The following is an 18,886-nucleotide window of genomic DNA, read 5'->3' on the forward strand; positions in this document are numbered from 1 at the left end:
GAACTCTCCTGGGGTACCCTCACACATATTATTCCCTCATTTAGTGGATATTTTCACAAAAAAGTGAAATTTCAAAAATTCAGAAAATTGGCTGAAAACGACTGAATATGAAAGACTCATCGGGCGAATCGCGCTGGAACTGAAATCGGAACGCTCACTGACATTTCCCCTATCTGAAAGTCTGATAAACGCTGAAAAAATGACTAAGTCCAAAAAAAAAATTTTTCAACTTTTTCAATTTTACCCCCGTGGGATATATATTCTACCCACACACATTTGGAACTCTCCTGGGGTACCCTCACACATATTATTCCCTCACTTAGTGGATATTTTCACAAAAAAGTGAAATTTTGAAAAATTCAATAAATTGGCTAAAAACGAATAAATATGAAGGACTCATCGGGCGAATCGCTCTGGAACTGAAATCGGAACGCTCACTGATATTTCCCCTATCTGAAAGTCTGATAAACGCTGAAAAAATGATAAAGTCCAAAAAAAAATTTTTTCACCTTTTTTCAATTTTACCCCCGTGGGATATATATTCTACCCACACACATTTGGAACTCTCCTGGGGTACCCTCACACATATTATTCCCTCATTTAGTGGATATTTTCACAAAAAAGTGAAATTTTCAAAAATTCAGAAAATTGGCTGAAAACGACTAAATATGAAGCACTCATTGGGCAAATCGCTCTGGAACTGAAATCGGAACGCTCACTGACATTTCCCCTATCTGAAAGTCTGATAAACGCTGGAAAAATGACTAAGTCCAAAAAAAAATTTTTTTCACCTTTTTTCAATTTTACCCCCGTGGGATATATATTCTACCCACACACATTTGGAACTCTCCTGGGGTACCCTCACACATATTATTCCCTCATTTAGTGGATATTTTCACAACAAAGTGAAATTTCAAAAATTCAGAAAATTGGCTGAAAACGACTGAATATGAAAGACTCATCGGGCGAATCGCGCTGGAACTGAAATCGGAACGCTCACTGACATTTCCCCTATCTGAAAGTCTGATAAACGCTGAAAAAATGACTAAGTCCAAAAAAAAAATTTTTCAACTTTTTTCAATTTTACCCCCGTGGGATATATATTCTACCCACACACATTTGGAACTCTCCTGGGGTACCCTCACACATATTATTCCCTCACTTAGTGGATATTTTCACAAAAAAGTGAAATTTTGAAAAATTCAATAAATTGGCTAAAAACGACTAAATATGAAGGACTCATCGGGCGAATCGCTCTGGAACTGAAATCGGAACGCTCACTGATATTTCCCCTATCTGAAAGTCTGATAAACGCTGAAAAAATGATAAAGTCCAAAAAAAAATTTTTTCAACTTTTTTCAATTTTACCCCCGTGGGATATATATTCTACCCACACACATTTGGAACTCTCCTGGGGTACCCTCACACATATTATTCCCTCATTTAGTGGATATTTTCACAAAAAAGTGAAATTTTCAAAAATTCAGAAAATTGGCTGAAAACGACTAAATATGAAGGACTCATTGGGCAAATCGCTCTGGAACTGAAATCGGAACGCTCACTGACATTTCCCCTATCTGAAAGTCTGATAAACGCTGGAAAAATGACTAAGTCCAAAAAAAAATTTTTTTCACCTTTTTTCAATTTTACCCCCGTGGGATATATATTCTACCCACACACATTTGGAACTCTCCTGGGGTACCCTCACACATATTATTCCCTCATTTAGTGGATATTTTCACAACAAAGTGAAATTTCAAAAATTCAGAAAATTGGCTGAAAACGACTGAATATGAAAGACTCATCGGGCGAATCGCGCTGGAACTGAAATCGGAACGCTCACTGACATTTCCCCTATCTGAAAGTCTGATAAACGCTGAAAAAATGACTAAGTCCAAAAAAAAAATTTTTCAACTTTTTTCAATTTTACCCCCGTGGGATATATATTCTACCCACACACATTTGGAACTCTCCTGGGGTACCCTCACACATATTATTCCCTCACTTAGTGGATATTTTCACAAAAAAGTGAAATTTTGAAAAATTCAATAAATTGGCTAAAAACGACTAAATATGAAGGACTCATCGGGCGAATCGCTCTGGAACTGAAATCGGAACGCTCACTGATATTTCCCCTATCTGAAAGTCTGATAAACGCTGAAAAAATGATAAAGTCCAAAAAAAAATTTTTTCAACTTTTTTCAATTTTACCCCCGTGGGATATATATTCTACCCACACACATTTGGAACTCTCCTGGGGTACCCTCACACATATTATTCCCTCATTTAGTGGATATTTTCACAAAAAAGTGAAATTTTCAAAAATTCAGAAAATTGGCTGAAAACGACTAAATATGAAGGACTCATTGGGCAAATCGCTCTGGAACTGAAATCGGAATGCTCACTGACATTTCCCCTATCTGAAAGTCTGATAAACGCTGGAAAAATGACTAAGTCCAAAAAAAAATTTTTTTCACCTTTTTTCAATTTTACCCCCGTGGGATATATATTCTACCCACACACATTTGGAACTCTCCTGGGGTACCCTCACACATATTATTCCCTCATTTAGTGGATATTTTCACAACAAAGTGAAATTTCAAAAATTCAGAAAATTGGCTGAAAACGACTGAATATGAAAGACTCATCGGGCGAATCGCGCTGGAACTGAAATCGGAACGCTCACTGATATTTCCCCTATCTGAAAGTCTGATAAACGCTGAAAAAATGATAAAGTCCAAAAAAAAATTTTTTCAACTTTTTTCAATTTTACCCCCGTGGGATATATATTCTACCCACACACATTTGGAACTCTCCTGGGGTACCCTCACACATATTATTCCCTCATTTAGTGGATATTTTCACAAAAAAGTGAAATTTTCAAAAATTCAGAAAATTGGCTGAAAACGACTAAATATGAAGGACTCATTGGGCAAATCGCTCTGGAACTGAAATCGGAACGCTCACTGACATTTCCCCTATCTGAAAGTCTGATAAACGCTGGAAAAATGACTAAGTCCAAAAAAAAATTTTTTTCACCTTTTTTCAATTTTACCCCCGTGGGATATATATTCTACCCACACACATTTGGAACTCTCCTGGGGTACCCTCACACATATTATTCCCTCATTTAGTGGATATTTTCACAACAAAGTGAAATTTCAAAAATTCAGAAAATTGGCTGAAAACGACTGAATATGAAAGACTCATCGGGCGAATCGCGCTGGAACTGAAATCGGAACGCTCACTGACATTTCCCCTATCTGAAAGTCTGATAAACGCTGAAAAAATTACTAAGTCCAAAAAAAATAATTTTTCACCTTTTTTTAATTTTACCCCCGTGGGATATATATTCTACCCACACACATTTGGAACTCTCCTGGGGTACCCTCACACATATTATTCCCTCATTTAGTGGATATTTTCACAAAAAAGTGAAATTTTCAAAAATTCATTAAATTGGCTGAAAACGACTAAATATGAAGGACTCATTGGGTGAATCGCTCTGGAACTGAAATCGGAACGCTCACTGACATTTCCCCTATCTGAAAGTCTGATAAACGCTGAAAAAATGACTAAGTCCAAAAAAAAATTTTTTTCACCTTTTTTCAATTTTACCCCCGTGGGATATATATTCTACCCACACACATTTGGAACTCTCCTGGGGTACCCTCACACATATTATTCCCTATTTTAGTGGATATTTTCACAAAAAAGTGAAATTTTCAAAAATTCAGAAAATTGGCTGAAAACGACTAAATATGAAGGACTCATCGGGCGAATCTCTCTGGAACTGAAATCGGAACGCTCACTGACATTTCCCCTATCTGAAAGTCTGGTATACGCTGAAAAAATGATTAAGTCCAAAAAAAAATATTTTCAACTTTTTTCAATTTTACCCCCGTGGGATATATATTCTACCCACACACATTTGGAACTCTCCTGGGGTACCCTCACACATATTATTCCCTCATTTAGTGGATATTTTCACAAAAAAGTGAAATTTTCAAAAATTCTGAAAATTGGCTGAAAACGACTAAATATGAAGGACTCATTGGGCAAATCACTCTGAAACTGAAATCGGAACGCTCACTGACATTTCCCCTATCTGAAAGTCTGATAAACGCTGGAAAAATGACTAAGTCGAAAAAAAAAAATTTTTCACCTTTTTTCAATTTTACCCCCGTGGGATATATATTCTACCCACACACATTTGGAACTCTCCTGGGGTACCCTCACACATATTATTCCCTTATTTAGTGGATATTTTCACAAAAAAGTGAAATTTCAAAAATTCAGAAAATTGGCTGAAAACGACTGAATATGAAAGACTCATCGGGCGAATCGCGCTGGAACTGAAATCGGAACGCTCACTGACATTTCCCCTATCTGAAAGTCTGATAAACGCTGAAAAAATGACTAAGTCCAAAAAAAAAATTTTTCAACTTTTTTCAATTTTACCCCCGTGGGATATATATTCTACCCACACACATTTGGAACTCTCCTGGGGTACCCTCACACATATTATTCCCTCATTTAGTGGATATTTTCACAAAAAAGTGAAATTTCAAAAATTCAGAAAATTGGCTGAAAACGACTGAATATGAAAGACTCATCGGGCGAATCGCGCTGGAACTGAAATCGGAACGCTCACTGACATTTCCCCTATCTGAAAGTCTGATAAACGCTGAAAAAATTACTAAGTCCAAAAAAAATAATTTTTCACCTTTTTTTAATTTTACCCCCGTGGGATATATATTCTACCCACACACATTTGGAACTCTCCTGGGGTACCCTCACACATATTATTCCCTCATTTAGTGGATATTTTCACAAAAAAGTGAAATTTCAAAAATTCAGAAAATTGGCTGAAAACGACTGAATATGAAAGACTCATCGGGCGAATCACGCTGGAACTGAAATCGGAACGCTCACTGACATTTCGTCTATCTGAAAGTCTGATAAACGCTGAAAAAATTACTAAGTCCAAAAAAAATAATTTTTCACCTTTTTTTAATTTTACCCCCGTGGGATATATATTCTACCCACACACATTTGGAACTCTCCTGGGGTACCCTCACACATATTATTCCCTCATTTAGTGGATATTTTCACAAAAAAGTGAAATTTTCAAAAATTCAGAAAATTGGCTGAAAACGACTAAATATGAAGGACTCATTGGGTGAATCGCTCTGGAACTGAAATCGGAACGCTCACTGACATTTCCCCTATCTGAAAGTCTGATAAACGCTGAAAAAATGACTAAGTCCAAAAAAAAATTATTTTCACCTTTTTTCAATTTTACCCCTGTTGGGTATATATTCTACCCACACACATTTGGAACTCTCCTGGGGTACCCTCACACATATTATTCCCTCATTTAGTGGATATTTTCACAAAAAAGTGAAATTTTCAAAAATTCTGAAAATTGGCTGAAAACGACTAAATATGAAGGACTCATTGGGCAAATCGCTCTGAAACTGAAATCGGAACGCTCACTGACATTTCCCCTATCTGAAAGTCTGATAAACGCTGGAAAAATGACTAAGTCGAAAAAAAAAATTTTTTCACCTTTTTTCAATTTTACCCCCGTGGGATATATATTCTACCCACACACATTTGGAACTCTCCTGGGGTACCCTCACACATATTATTCCCTCATTTAGTGGATATTTTCACAAAAAAGTGAAATTTCAAAAATTCAGAAAATTGGCTGAAAACGACTGAATATGAAAGACTCATCGGGCGAATCGCGCTGGAACTGAAATCGGAACGCTCACTGACATTTCCCCTATCTGAAAGTCTGATAAACGCTGAAAAAATGACTAAGTCCAAAAAAAAATTTTTTCAACTTTTTTCAATTTTACCCCCGTGGGATATATATTCTACCCACACACATTTGGAACTCTCCTGGGGTACCCTCACACATATTATTCCCTCATTTAGTGGATATTTTCACAAAAAAGTGAAATTTTCAAAAATTCAGAAAATTGGCTGAAAACGACTAAATATGAAGGACTCATTGGGCAAATCACTCTGGAACTGAAATCGGAACGCTCACTGACATTTCCCCTATCTGAAAGTCTGATAAACGCTGGAAAAATGACTAAGTCCAAAAAAAAATTTTTTTCACCTTTTTTCAATTTTACCCCCGTGGGATATATATTCTACCCACACACATTTCGAACTCTCCTGGGGTACCCTCACACATATTATTCCCTCATTTAGTGGATATTTTCACAAAAAAGTGAAATTTCAAAAATTCAGAAAATTGGCTGAAAACGACTGAATATGAAAGACTCATCGGGCGAATCGCGCTGGAACTGAAATCGGAACGCTCACTGACATTTCCCCTATCTGAAAGTCTGATAAACGCTGAAAAAATTACTAAGTCCAAAAAAAATAATTTTTCACCTTTTTTTAATTTTACCCCCGTGGGATATATATTCTACCCACACACATTTGGAACTCTCCTGGGGTACCCTCACACATATTATTCCCTCATTTAGTGGATATTTTCACAAAAAAGTGAAATTTCAAAAATTCAGAAAATTGGCTGAAAACGACTGAATATGAAAGACTCATCGGGCGAATCGCGCTGGAACTGAAATCGGAACGCTCACTGACATTTCCCCTATCTGAAAGTCTGATAAACGCTGAAAAAATTACTAAGTCCAAAAAAAATAATTTTTCACCTTTTTTTAATTTTACCCCCGTGGGATATATATTCTACCCACACACATTTGGAACTCTCCTGGGGTACCCTCACACATATTATTCCCTCATTTAGTGGATATTTTCACAAAAAAGTGAAATTTTCAAAAATTCTGAAAATTGGCTGAAAACGACTAAATATGAAGGACTCATTGGGCAAATCGCTCTGAAACTGAAATCGGAACACTCACTGACATTTCCCCTATCTGAAAGTCTGATAAACGCTGGAAAAATGACTAAGTCGAAAAAAAAAAATTTTTCACCTTTTTTCAATTTTACCCCCGTGGGATATATATTCTACCCACACACATTTGGAACTCTCCTGGGGTACCCTCACACATATTATTCCCTCATTTAGTGGATATTTTCACAAAAAAGTGAAATTTCAAAAATTCAGAAAATTGGCTGAAAACGACTGAATATGAAAGACTCATCGGGCGAATCGCGCTGGAACTGAAATCGGAACGCTCACTGACATTTCCCCTATCTGAAAGTCTGATAAACGCTGAAAAAATTACTAAGTCCAAAAAAAAAATTTTTCAACTTTTTTCAATTTTACCCCCGTGGGATATATATTCTACCCACACACATTTGGAACTCTCCTGGGGTACCCTCACACATACTATTCCCTCACTTAGTGGATATTTTCACAAAAAAGTGAAATTTTGAAAAATTCAATAAATTGGCTAAAAACGACTAAATATGAAGGACTCATCGGGCGAATCGCTCTGGAACTGAAATCGGAACGCTCACTGATATTTCCCCTATCTGAAAGTCTGATAAACGCTGAAAAAATGATTAAGTCCAAAAAAAAATTTTTTCAACTTTTTTCAATTTTACCCCCGTGGGATATATATTCTACCCACACACATTTGGAACTCTCCTGGGGTACCCTCACACATATTATTCCCTCATTTAGTGGATATTTTCACAAAAAAGTGAAATTTTCAAAAATTCAGAAAATTGGCTGAAAACGACTAAATATGAAGGACTCATTGGGCAAATCACTCTGGAACTGAAATCGGAACGCTCACTGACATTTCCCCTATCTGAAAGTCTGATAAACGCTGGAAAAATGACTAAGTCCAAAAAAAAATTTTTTTCACCTTTTTTCAATTTTACCCCCGTGGGATATATATTCTACCCACACACATTTGGAACTCTCCTTGGGTACCCTCACACATATTATTCCCTCATTTAGTGGATATTTTCACAAAAAAGTGAAATTTCAAAAATTCAGAAAATTGGCTGAAAACGACTGAATATGAAAGACTCATCGGGCGAATCGCGCTGGAACTGAAATCGGAATGCTCACTGACATTTCCCCTATCTGAAAGTCTGATAAACGCTGAAAAAATTACTAAGTCCAAAAAAAATAATTTTTCACCTTTTTTTAATTTTACCCCCGTGGGATATATATTCTACCCACACACATTTGGAACTCTCCTGGGGTACCCTCACACATATTATTCCCTCATTTAGTGGATATTTTCACAAAAAAGTGAAATTTCAAAAATTCAGAAAATTGGCTGAAAACGACTGAATATGAAAGACTCATCGGGCGAATCGCGCTGGAACTGAAATCGGAACGCTCACTGACATTTCCCCTATCTGAAAGTCTGATAAACGCTGAAAAAATTACTAAGTCCAAAAAAAATAATTTTTCACCTTTTTTTAATTTTACCCCCGTGGGATATATATTCTACCCACACACATTTGGAACTCTCCTGGGGTACCCTCACACATATTATTCCCTCATTTAGTGGATATTTTCACAAAAAAGTGAAATTTTCAAAAATTCTGAAAATTGGCTGAAAACGACTAAATATGAAGGACTCATCGGGTGAATCGCTCTGGAACCGAAATCGGAACGCTCACTGACATTTCCCATATCTGAAAGTCTGGTATACGCTGAAAAAATGATTAAGTCCAAAAAAAAATATTTTCAACTTTTTTCAATTTTACCCCCGTGGGATATATATTCTACCCACACACATTTGGAACTCTCCTGGGGTACCCTCACACATATTATTCCCTCATTTAGTGGATATTTTCACAAAAAAGTGAAATTTTGAAAAATTCAGAAAATTGGCTAAAAACGACTAAATATGAAGGACTCATCGGGCGAATAGCTCTGGAACTGAAATCGGAACGCTCACTGATATTTCCCCTATCTGAAAGTCTGGTAAACGCTGAAAAAATGATTAAGTCCAAAAAAAAATTTTTTCAACTTTTTTCAATTTTACCCCCGTGGGATATATATTCTACCCACACACATTTGGAACTCTCCTGGGGTACCCTCACACATATTATTCCCTCATTTAGTGGATATTTTCACAAAAAAGTGAAATTTTCAAAAATTCAGAAAATTGGCTGAAAACGACTAAATATGAAGGACTCATTGGGCAAATCGCTCTGGAACTGAAATCGGAACGCTCACTGACATTTCCCCTATCTGAAAGTCTGATAAACGCTGAAAAAATGACTAAGTCCAAAAAAAAAATTTTTTCACCTTTTTTCAATTTTACCCCCGTTGGGTATATATTCTACCCACACACATTTGGAACTCTCCTGGGGTACCCTCACACATATTATTCCCTCATTTAGTGGATATTTTCACAAAAAAGTGAAATTTTGAAAAATTCAGAAAATTGGCTAAAAACGACTAATTATGAAGGACTCATCGGGCGAATAGCTCTGGAACTGAAATCGGAACGCTCACTTATATTTCCCCTATCTGAAAGTCTGGTAAACGCTGAAAAAATGATTAAGTCCAAAAAAAAATTTTTTCACCTTTTTTCAATTTTACCCCCGTCGGATATATATTCTACCCACACACATTTGGAACTCTCCTGGGGTACCCTCACACATATTATTCCCTCATTTAGTGGATATTTTCACAAAAAAGTGAAATTTTCAAAAATTCTGAAAATTGGCTGAAAACGACTAAATATGAAGGACTCATCGGGTGAATCGCTCTGGAACTGAAATCGGAACGCTCACTGACATTTCCCCTATCTGAAAGTCTGATAAACGCCTGAAAAATGACTAAGTCTAAAAAAAAATTTTTTTCAACTTTTTTCAATTTTACCCCCGTGGGATATATATTCTACCCACACACATTTGGAACTCTCCTGGGGTACCCTCACACATATTATTCCCTCATTTAGTGGATATTTTCACAAAAAAGTGAAATTTTCAAAAATTCTGAAAATTGGCTGAAAACGCCTAAATATGAAGGACTCATCGGGTGAATCGCTCTGGAACCGAAATCGGAACGCTCACTGACATTTCCCCTATCTGAAAGTCTGATAAACGCTGAAAAAATGACTAAGTCCAAAAAAAAAAATTTTTTCACCTTTTTTCAATTTTACCGCCGTTGGGTATATATTCTACCCACACACATTTGGAACTCTCCTGGGGTACCCTCACACATATTATTCCCTCATTTAGTGGATATTTTCACAAAAAAGTGAAATTTTGAAAAATTCATAAAATTGGCTGAAAACGACTAAATATGAAGGACTCATCGGGTGAATCGCTCTGGAACCGAAATCGGAACGCTCACTGACATTTCCCCTATCTGAAAGTCTGGTATACGCTGAAAAAATGATTAAGTCCAAAAAAAAATATTTTCAACTTTTTTCAATTTTACCCCCGTGGGATATATATTCTACCCACACACATTTGGAACTCTCCTGGGGTACCCTCACACATATTATTCCCTCATTTAGTGGATATTTTCACAAAAAAGTGAAATTTTCAAAAATTCAGAAAATTGGCTGAAAACGACTAAATATGAAGGACTCATTGGGTGAATCGCTCTGGAACTGAAATCGGAACGCTCACTGACATTTCCCCTATCTGAAAGTCTGATAAACGCTGAAAAAATGACTAAGTCCAAAAAAAAAATTTTTTCACCTTTTTTCAATTTTACCGCCGTTGGGTATATATTCTACCCACACACATTTGGAACTCTCCTGGGGTACCCTCACACATATTATTCCCTCATTTAGTGGATATTTTCACAAAAAAGTGAAATTTTCAAAAATTCTGAAAATTGGCTGAAAACGACTAAATATGAAGGACTCATTGGGCAAATCGCTCTGAAACTGAAATCGGAACGCTCACTGACATTTCCCCTATCTGAAAGTCTGATAAACGCTGGAAAAATGACTAAGTCCAAAAAAAAATTTTTTTCACCTTTTTTCAATTTTACCCCCGTGGGATATATATTCTACCCACACACATTTGGAACTCTCCTGGGGTACCCTCACACATATTATTCCCTCATTTAGTGGATATTTTCACAAAAAAGTGAAATTTCAAAAATTCAGAAAATTGGCTGAAAACGACTGAATATGAAAGACTCATCGGGCGAATCGCGCTGGAACTGAAATCGGAACGCTCACTGACATTTCCCCTATCTGAAAGTCTGATAAACGCTGAAAAAATTACTAAGTCCAAAAAAAATAATTTTTCACCTTTTTTTAATTTTACCCCCGTGGGATATATATTCTACCCACACACATTTGGAACTCTCCTGGGGTACCCTCACACATATTATTCCCTCATTTAGTGGATATTTTCACAAAAAAGTGAAATTTTCAAAAATTCAGAAAATTGGCTGAAAACGACTAAATATGAAGGACTCATTGGGTGAATCGCTCTGGAACTGAAATCGGAACGCTCACTGACATTTCCCCTATCTGAAAGTCTGATAAACGCTGAAAAATGACTAAGTCCAAAAAACATTTTTTTTCACCTTTTTTCAATTTTACCCCTGTTGGGTATATATTCTACCCACACACGTTTGGAACTCTCCTGGGGTACCCTCACACATATTATTCCCTCATTTAGTGGATATTTTCACAAAAAAGTGAAATTTTCAAAAATTCTGAAAATTGGCTGAAAACGCCTAAATATGAAGGACTCATTGGGCAAATCGCTCTGAAACTGAAATCGGAACGCTCACTGACATTTCCCCTATCTGAAAGTCTGATAAACGCTGGAAAAATGACTAAGTCCAAAAAAAAATTTTTTTCACCTTTTTTCAATTTTACCCCCGTGGGATATATATTCTACCCACACACATTTGGAACTCTCCTGGGGTACCCTCACACATATTATTCCCTCATTTAGTGGATATTTTCACAAAAAAGTGAAATTTCAAAAATTCAGAAAATTGGCTGAAAACGACTGAATATGAAAGACTCATCGGGCGAATCGCGCTGGAACTGAAATCGGAACGCTCACTGACATTTCCCCTATCTGAAAGTCTGATAAACGCTGAAAAAATGACTAAGTCCAAAAAAAAATTTTTTTCACCTTTTTTCAATTTTACCCCTGTTGGGTATATATTCTACCCACACACATTTGGAACTCTCCTGGGGTACCCTCACACATATTATTCCCTTATTTAGTGGATATTTTCACAAAAAAGTGAAATTTTCAAAAATTCTGAAAATTGGCTGAAAACGCCTAAATATGAAGGACTCATCGGGTGAATCGCTCTGGAACCGAAATCGGAACGCTCACTGACATTTCCCCTATCTGAAAGTCTGATAAACGCTGAAAAAATGACTAAGTCCAAAAAAAAATTTTTTTCACCTTTTTTCAATTTTACCCCTGTTCGGTATATATTCTACCCACACACATTTGGAACTCTCCTGGGGTACCCTCACACATATTATTCCCTTATTTAGTGGATATTTTCACAAAAAAGTGAAATTTTCAAAAATTCTGAAAATTGGCTGAAAACGCCTAAATATGAAGGACTCATCGGGTGAATCGCTCTGGAACCGAAATCGGAACGCTCACTGACATTTCCCCTATCTGAAAGTCTGATAAACGCTGAAAAAATGACTTAGTCCAAAAAAAAATTTTTTTCACCTTTTTTCAATTTTACCGCCGTTGGGTATATATTCTACCCACACACATTTGGAACTCTCCTGGGGTACCCTCACACATATTATTCCCTCATTTAGTGGATATTTTCACAAAAAAGTGAAATTTTGAAAAATTCAGAAAATTGGCTGAAAACGACTAAATATGAAGGACTCATCGGGTGAATCGCTCTGGAACCGAAATCGGAACGCTCACTGACATTTCCCCTATCTGAAAGTCTGGTATACGCTGAAAAAATGATTAAGTCCAAAAAAAAATATTTTCAACTTTTTTCAATTTTACCCCCGTGGGATATATATTCTACCCACACACATTTGGAACTCTCCTGGGGTACCCTCACACATATTATTCCCTCATTTAGTGGATATTTTCACAAAAAAGTGAAATTTTCAAAAATTCAGAAAATTGGCTGAAAACGACTAAATATGAAGGACTCATTGGGTGAATCGCTCTGGAACTGAAATCGGAACGCTCACTGACATTTCCCCTATCTGAAAGTCTGATAAACGCTGAAAAAATGACTAAGTCCAAAAAAAAAATTTTTTCACCTTTTTTCAATTTTACCGCCGTTGGGTATATATTCTACCCACACACATTTGGAACTCTCCTGGGGTACCCTCACACATATTATTCCCTCATTTAGTGGATATTTTCACAAAAAAGTGAAATTTTCAAAAATTCTGAAAATTGGCTGAAAACGACTAAATATGAAGGACTCATTGGGCAAATCGCTCTGAAACTGAAATCGGAACGCTCACTGACATTTCCCCTATCTGAAAGTCTGATAAACGCTGAAAAAATGACTAAGTCCAAAAAAAAAATTTTTTCACCTTTTTTCAATTTTACCGCCGTTGGGTATATATTCTACCCACACACATTTGGAACTCTCCTGGGGTACCCTCACACATATTATTCCCTCATTTAGTGGATATTTTCACAAAAAAGTGAAATTTCAAAAATTCAGAAAATTGGCTGAAAACGACTGAATATGAAAGACTCATCGGGCGAATCGCGCTGGAACTGAAATCGGAACGCTCACTGACATTTCCCCTATCTGAAAGTCTGATAAACGCTGAAAAAATGACTAAGTCCAAAAAAAAATTTTTTTCACCTTTTTTCAATTTTACCCCTGTTGGGTATATATTCTACCCACACACATTTGGAACTCTCCTGGGGTACCCTCACACATATTATTCCCTTATTTAGTGGATATTTTCACAAAAAAGTGAAATTTTCAAAAATTCTGAAAATTGGCTGAAAACGCCTAAATATGAAGGACTCATCGGGTGAATCGCTCTGGAACCGAAATCGGAACGCTCACTGACATTTCCCCTATCTGAAAGTCTGATAAACGCTGAAAAAATGACTTAGTCCAAAAAAAAATTTTTTTCACCTTTTTTCAATTTTACCGCCGTTGGGTATATATTCTACCCACACACATTTGGAACTCTCCTGGGGTACCCTCACACATATTATTCCCTCATTTAGTGGATATTTTCACAAAAAAGTGAAATTTTGAAAAATTCAGAAAATTGGCTGAAAACGACTAAATATGAAGGACTCATCGGGTGAATCGCTCTGGAACCAAAATCGGAACGCTCACTGACATTTCCCCTATCTGAAAGTCTGGTATACGCTGAAAAAATGATTAAGTCCAAAAAAAAATATTTTCAACTTTTTTCAATTTTACCCCCGTGGGATATATATTCTACCCACACACATTTGGAACTCTCCTGGGGTACCCTCACACATATTATTCCCTCATTTAGTGGATATTTTCACAAAAAAGTGAAATTTCAAAAATTCAGAAAATTGGCTGAAAACGACTGAATATGAAAGACTCATCGGGCGAATCGCGCTGGAACTGAAATCGGAACGCTCACTGACATTTCCCCTATCTGAAAGTCTGATAAACGCTGAAAAAATTACTAAGTCCAAAAAAAATAATTTTTCACCTTTTTTAATTTTACCCCCGTGGGATATATATTCTACCCACACACATTTGGAACTCTCCTGGGGTACCCTCACACATATTATTCCCTCATTTAGTGGATATTTTCACAAAAAAGTGAAATTTTCAAAAATTCAGAAAATTGGCTGAAAACGACTAAATATGAAGGACTCATTGGGTGAATCGCTCTGGAACTGAAATCGGAACGCTCACTGACATTTCCCCTATCTGAAAGTCTGATAAACGCTGAAAAATGACTAAGTCCAAAAAAAATAATTTTTCACCTTTTTTTAATTTTACCCCCGTGGGATATATATTCTACCCACACACATTTGGAACTCTCCTGGGGTACCCTCACACATATTATTCCCTCATTTAGTGGATATTTTCACAAAAAAGTGAAATTTTCAAAAATTCTGAAAATTGGCTGAAAACGCCTAAATATGAAGGACTCATTGGGCAAATCGCTCTGAAACTGAAATCGGAATGCTCACTGACATTTCCCCTATCTGAAAGTCTGATAAACGCTGGAAAAATGACTAAGTCCAAAAAAATTTTTTTTTCACCTTTTTTCAATTTTACCCCCGTGGGATATATATTCTACCCACACACATTTGGAACTCTCCTGGGGTACCCTCACACATATTATTCCCTCATTTAGTGGATATTTTCACAAAAAAGTGAAATTTCAAAAATTCAGAAAATTGGCTGAAAACGACTGAATATGAAAGACTCATCGGGCGAATCGCGCTGGAACTGAAATCGGAACGCTCACTGACATTTCCCCTATCTGAAAGTCTGATAAACGCTGAAAAAATTACTAAGTCCAAAAAAAATAATTTTTCACCTTTTTTTAATTTTACCCCCGTGGGATATATATTCTACCCACACACATTTGGAACTCTCCTGGGGTACCCTCACACATATTATTCCCTCATTTAGTGGATATTTTCACAAAAAAGTGAAATTTTCAAAAATTCAGAAAATTGGCTGAAAACGACTAAATATGAAGGACTCATTGGGTGAATCGCTCTGGAACTGAAATCGGAACGCTCACTGACATTTCCCCTATCTGAAAGTCTGATAAACGCTGAAAAATGACTAAGTCCAAAAAAAAATTTTTTTCACCTTTTTTCAATTTTACCCCTGTTGGGTATATATTCTACCCACACACATTTGGAACTCTCCTGGGGTACCCTCACACATATTATTCCCTCATTTAGTGGATATTTTCACAAAAAAGTGAAATTTTCAAAAATTCTGAAAATTGACTGAAAACGCCTAAATATGAAGGACTCATCGGGTGAATCGCTCTGGAACCGAAATCGGAACGCTCACTGACATTTCCCCTATCTGAAAGTCTGATAAACGCTGAAAAAATTACTAAGTCCAAAAAAAATAATTTTTCACCTTTTTTTAATTTTACCCCCGTGGGATATATATTCTACCCACACACATTTGGAACTCTCCTGGGGTACCCTCACACATATTATTCCCTCATTTAGTGGATATTTTCACAAAAAAGTGAAATTTTCAAAAATTCTGAAAATTGGCTGAAAACGCCTAAATATGAAGGACTCATTGGGCAAATCGCTCTGAAACTGAAATCGGAATGCTCACTGACATTTCCCCTATCTGAAAGTCTGATAAACGCTGGAAAAATGACTAAGTCCAAAAAAAAATTTTTTTCACCTTTTTTCAATTTTACCCCCGTGGGATATATATTCTACCCACACACATTTGGAACTCTCCTGGGGTACCCTCACACATATTATTCCCTCATTTAGTGGATATTTTCACAAAAAAGTGAAATTTTCAAAAATTCAGAAAATTGGCTGAAAACGACTAAATATGAAGGACTCATTGGGTGAATCGCTCTGGAACTGAAATCGGAACGCTCACTGACATTTCCCCTATCTGAAAGTCTGATAAACGCTGAAAAAATGACTAAGTCCAAAAAAAAATTTTTTTCACCTTTTTTCAATTTTACCCCTGTTGGGTATATATTCTACCCACACACATTTGGAACTCTCCTGGGGTACCCTCACACATATTATTCCCTCATTTAGTGGATATTTTCACAAAAAAGTGAAATTTTCAAAAATTCAGAAAATTGGCTGAAAACGACTAAATATGAAGGACTCATCGGGTGAATCGCTCTGGAACCGAAATCGGAACGCTCACTGACATTTCCCCTATCTGAAAGTCTGGTATACGCTGAAAAAATGATTAAGTCCAAAAAAAAATATTTTCAACTTTTTTCAATTTTACCCCCGTGGGATATATATTCTACCCACACACATTTGGAACTCTCCTGGGGTACCCTCACACATATTATTCCCTCATTTAGTGGATATTTTCACAAAAAAGTGAAATTTCAAAAATTCAGAAAATTGGCTGAAAACGACTGAATATGAAAGACTCATCGGGCGAATCGCGCTGGAACTGAAATCGGAACGCTCACTGACATTTCCCCTATCTGAAAGTCTGATAAACGCTGAAAAAATGACTAAGTCCAAAAAAAAATTTTTTTCACCTTTTTTCAATTTTACCCCTGTTGGGTATATATTCTACCCACACACATTTGGAACTCTCCTGGGGTACCCTCACACATATTATTCCCTTATTTAGTGGATATTTTCACAAAAAAGTGAAATTTTCAAAAATTCTGAAAATTGGCTGAAAACGCCTAAATATGAAGGACTCATCGGGTGAATCGCTCTGGAACCGAAATCGGAACGCTCACTGACATTTCCCCTATCTGAAAGTCTGATAAACGCTGAAAAAATGACTTAGTCCAAAAAAAAATTTTTTTCACCTTTTTTCAATTTTACCGCCGTTGGGTATATATTCTACCCACACACATTTGGAACTCTCCTGGGGTACCCTCACACATATTATTCCCTCATTTAGTGGATATTTTCACAAAAAAGTGAAATTTTGAAAAATTCAGAAAATTGGCTGAAAACGACTAAATATGAAGGACTCATCGGGTGAATCGCTCTGGAACCGAAATCGGAACGCTCACTGACATTTCCCCTATCTGAAAGTCTGGTATACGCTGAAAAAATGATTAAGTCCAAAAAAAAATATTTTCAACTTTTTTCAATTTTACCCCCGTGGGATATATATTCTACCCACACACATTTGGAACTCTCCTGGGGTACCCTCACACATATTATTCCCTCATTTAGTGGATATTTTCACAAAAAAGTGAAATTTTCAAAAATTCTGAAAATTGGCTGAAAACGACTAAATATGAAGGACTCATTGGGCAAATCGCTCTGGAACTGAAATCGGAACGCTCACTGACATTTCCCCTATCTGAAAGTCTGATAAACGCTGGAAAAATGACTAAGTCCAAAAAAAAATTTTTTTCACCTTTTTTCAATTTTACCCCCGTGGGATATATATTCTACCCACACACATTTGGAACTCTCCTGGGGTACCCTCACACATATTATTCCCTCATTTAGTGGATATTTTCACAAAAAAGTGAAATTTCAAAAATTCAGAAAATTGGCTGAAAACGACTGAATATGAAAGACTCATCGGGCGAATCACGCTGGAACTGAAATCGGAACGCTCACTGACATTTCCCCTATCTGAAAGTCTGATAAACGCTGAAAAAATTACTAAGTCCAAAAAAAATAATTTTTCACCTTTTTTAATTTTACCCCCGTGGGATATATATTCTACCCACACACATTTGGAACTCTCCTGGGGTACCCTCACACATATTATTCCCTCATTTAGTGGATATTTTCACAAAAAAGTGAAATTTTCAAAAATTCAGAAAATTGGCTGAAAACGACTAAATATGAAGGACTCATTGGGTGAATCGCTCTGGAACTGAAATCGGAACGCTCACTGACATTTCCCCTATCTGAAAGTCTGATAAACGCTGAAAAATGACTAAGTCCAAAAAAAATAATTTTTCACCTTTTTTTAATTTTACCCCCGTGGGATATATATTCTACCCACACACATTTGGAACTCTCCTGGGGTACCCTCACACATATTATTCCCTCATTTAGTGGATATTTTCACAAAAAAGTGAAATTTTCAAAAATTCTGAAAATTGGCTGAAAATGCCTAAATATGAAGGACTCATTGGGCAAATCGCTCTGAAACTGAAATCGGAATGCTCACTGACATTTCCCCTATCTGAAAGTCTGATAAACGCTGGAAAAATGACTAAGTCCAAAAAAATTTTTTTTTCACCTTTTTTCAATTTTACCCCCGTGGGATATATATTCTACCCACACACATTTGGAACTCTCCTGGGGTACCCTCACACATATTATTCCCTCA

This window comes from Phyllobates terribilis, unplaced genomic scaffold, assembly GCF_046119375.1.
Source record: "Phyllobates terribilis strain yellow unplaced genomic scaffold, ASM4611937v1 Scaffold_13__5_contigs__length_258822181, whole genome shotgun sequence".
Taxonomy (NCBI): domain Eukaryota; kingdom Metazoa; phylum Chordata; class Amphibia; order Anura; family Dendrobatidae; genus Phyllobates; species Phyllobates terribilis.